Here is a 4,027-nt window from a genome sequence, read left to right on the forward strand (position 1 = left end):
CTAAATAGCTCAAAATGAAGGAAACTGCAGGGGATTAAGATGGTTTTCAGTGTGTTGGCTGTGGTGCCTACAGGCCCAAGAGTGTCCTTTTTAATGCAAAGCTAACTTGAAAAAATTAATGAAACTCCACGTTAGAGGTATCCAAGAATGGTAACTCAGACTTCATGCTTTTTGTGCACTGAAGTTAATTTTATGCATGCAGAGTATATGATAGCTGCTTTTGTGAGAGAAAACAGTGTTTAGGGTTTTAGGCAACGTACCTCCTTCATTTGAGAGAAGGATGACATTTGGGGACGTATGTTCAATATTTCTATACAATATCTTCTTGCCATATCAAGAAAAACTTATAACTGAGGAAAATGAGGGGACAAAATAAGGAAAAAATTCTGAATGAGGAAGAAATCTAGCTTGTTCATATTGCTTCTTTAGAGATATATTCTAGTGGAAGGAGATGTGTGTTACTTAATGAAAGTGCGTTTAATAAGAGGTCTCAGATTAACATTTGAAATCCTAATTGTTATTATTCTAGTGCAGTATAATACTGCCTACTTCTTTATCACTCCCATAGATAAAAGAATAACTGATACTTGAATTTGTTTTAAAATTAAGGTATTTGTTTTAGGGAAATTCCACCTTTATCAGTGGCATTCCATTTATCCCTTGCACAGTTGCCTTCTGTTAGAACAGAAAGAAAGAAAGGCTGTGAGAGCCTTGTGAATTAGGAAAACACTGTCCATTCTCTGTATCTGTGTTCTTGTATGAAAGAAAAAATGTTACAGCAATGGTATTGTTTTATCCTGAAAAAATGCTGATGCAGGGATGCAAGAGGATCCTTACCTGAAAAGGCTCTGTCTCTTGCTTGGTTTATTTGAGTTCAGGACCCCTGTTTCTGTGGACTTCTTGTTTATTTGTGACATTTTTTCCCTTCTGAGAATGGTAACATTCTCAAGTAAGAAAAATAGTGTTATGAAAACCCTCTGAAGCTCCATGAAAATACAGTGACAGAGTGCAAGTAAAGGACCTCTGTTGTTAACAGTGATGGCAAGTGTTTCACAACATCTTATGAGGACTGAGGTATTTTAAGGTATTGAGTGTCTCCAGCTTTTCTTCAGTCTTCATGCTGTTTCTTCAGTGGGAGTGTACCATAGCTCTTAAATGCAGAGTGATCTTTTCAAGTTTTCTACTTTCTTTAATCTTAGCCTCCAGTCATAGGTTATAATCTCTAAATCTTAAATAAATCACCTCAAAAGATAATTTAGTGCTGTCCTTTTTCTATAGTTCTATCCTGAAATAATTCAAATAAGCAAATAGTAGACATTTTAAATAGCATTTCTGAAAATTAAAATGTAACTCTGTTTTAAAAATACTTCCCAGTTGGTCTCTGAACTCTGATGGTATTTATCCTAAAACTGAACTTAAAGTACTTGAACAATTCTCTTCTTCTTTGATGGTTCCCACAGGGCTGAGAATTCTTCAGCACAGCTTCTCTCTTTCTCTGCAATTTACTTGTGTGTCCAATGTATCCGTTTAGGACTACACAAGATACTGAGGAAAATTGATGCAAGTCAATTAAATGTAGGAATTTGAAGAGGGCAGCTTAAATCCCACCAAGTCTCTGTGTGCACTATCCCATTCATAATTAAAGTGGCCTCCAGTGAATTTAGTTTCATTCACTTTGAAGGCAAGATGAGCCAGACCAAATTAAGGCTGCGTTTTATTCACAGATGAAAGTTTTTGCAAAGGAATTTAATGGACAGAGACAAATCCAGTGAAATTAACTGGATTAGTTTTTCTGAGGTTCATTGTGTAGACAAAACTTCAGTAATCTTAGTTGTTTTATAATCTGACATGTTTTGAGAGTCCGCATTTTATAATGGACATGTACCCCCCACCTTCCCATCAGGTCTGGTGCACTTACCTTTTATTCAGGTGGTTACTGTTGTTTTGAATCCTTCAACTAATGCCTTTTAATCTATCACTGTAACTTTATGTGCTGGGAAGATCTTTCCCATCAGGCAACTTTTTAGAGCATTTTTTACAGGTTTTGCAGAACTGGGTGATTATTATTGCCAGGTAGCTGTAAGTGCATGTCCCAGAAGCATAGCATGGGTAAGGCTGGAGGGGCCCATGGGGGTCACCTGGTGCAGCCCCTGCCATCGTGGTGTCCCTTCTCCAAGGCAAGTGTGCAGTGCCTCTGACTGGAGGGACTGGCCCTTCCAGTGGTAGAACTCAGTCAAGTGCAGCTGATTTGAATGGATTAAATACGAGATAGTGTTTGATTTAGGAGCTGGTCTTCCCAGTTTAGTACAGAGGCTTTAAGGAGCCTTTTTGGTGAAGTGTCCAACAGCTTAAACAGTACAGTTTGTACAGATATATTTCCTGAATAATGTTTTGTTTCTGTCATTGAAGTTCTGTGAGCAGCATGGGTTTAGCCATATAAAACAGATTGCTAAATTTAGGTTCACTTCATGTGTGATCAAAGTGTATAATATAGATTTAGTTCTATGGGAGATATTCTGCCTCTGAGGTTAAAAACTGGCTTTCACTTCTATATTCTTGGCAGCTAAATCTAGAGGTTATTTGAAGGCTGTTTTAAAAAAGTAAGTGTGAAGCAGGTGGAGTAATCTCTAATCTAATTTGAATGGGATGAATACAAAGTCTAGAAGTAAAATATTTAAGAGATATGCTTGCTTTTCATTCATCTTTAAAATTCTGTGCTGTAGGAGTCTGAGCCTAAATATCTACTCTTAACTTTAATTATTAAGTCCAGTGGAATCTCTGAGATCTGTTCTGAGAGTGTTTGGCTTAAGCAGGTTTACGCATCGTGGGGAAAAGCTGCCTTGTGTCCAGTGATTTCTAGACAAATCTGAATTTCTGGAAGGCTGGAGTATCCTGCTCGTGGACAGCATCAGTGCCATGCAACTTTTAGGGCAGTGCCAGAGTGATTTCGGGGAGATTGAGAGCCTGGAATCTCTGGGAACAGTGAAGTTAGGATGTCCTGAGTAAACAAAAGATGTGGAAAATCTCTTTGTAACCAGTTTTGTAACTTGTCACTCAATCACCTGAGAACGACTTTTGTTAGGAAACAAAGCAAGCTTCTGTTTGCATGTGTTTATTGAGATACTCTGTGTCTTTCCAACTAAAGTCATCATGTCTAGGAAAAAGCCTGTCATGAGAACTGAAGAACTTTCTGGGAAAACTTGATATAAGAATTTCTGTCCAGTTGTTTTTATGGATTTATGGGCTGGTGCAGAACTGACCAATTAGGGTGAACTTTTAAATAATTGAAGGAAAATCCCCAAATGTATTTCAGATATTCAGTATTTTCAGGTGTGACCTAAATACACACTTGATAAGTATTATAGGTAGAAATAGATGATTCAGGTGCCACTGATGTGCATTGAAAGCCCTGTATCATCTGGGATGGCCACATGGGACTGGGCACTATGGCACAGACCCATCACCTTCTGGAGCAACAGCTAAAACCCAGATAGTTTCTTCACACAGAGGTGAGGAATCTTCACTTGTGAAGTACCTGGAACCCAGATAGTCTTCACACAGAACTTCCTATGTGATAGCTAGAATAGCACCAGCTCTCTGACAGACTGTGCACTGGGGTTTCGTTGGTTGGTTGTTTTCTTATATTTGGATTTAGGTGGGGCATTGATATTACTGTAGACTTATCTTCTGCCACCTCATTAATCAAATTAAAATATCCTCCTTAGCTTTGACTGTCATTCTCTGAGCATAGTCTAAGAGGAGAAAGAATTGATTCAGGTCATTCCCTGTGAATATGAGGGAAAAAGTACATTTCAGACCAGTGAGCAAATTTTACAGTTAGCAAAAAAATACCCCATCTCCACTTTCTTAAATGACCATGCTATGGACTGTCAGCACAACACTTCTACCCTCAGCTTCTACCACCTCCCTTAAAGCTGATGTTCTCCTCCTAGGCCAATCTTCCCTACTGGACTTGATTGTTTATTGCTTTTCACTTAATAGTTTTTATCAAATATATGAGCATTTG

The sequence above is a fragment of the Manacus vitellinus genome, unplaced genomic scaffold (assembly GCF_001715985.3).
Source record: "Manacus vitellinus isolate BGI_N305 unplaced genomic scaffold, ASM171598v3 scaffold_53_pilon, whole genome shotgun sequence".
In the NCBI taxonomy this organism is placed as follows: Eukaryota; Metazoa; Chordata; class Aves; order Passeriformes; family Pipridae; genus Manacus; species Manacus vitellinus.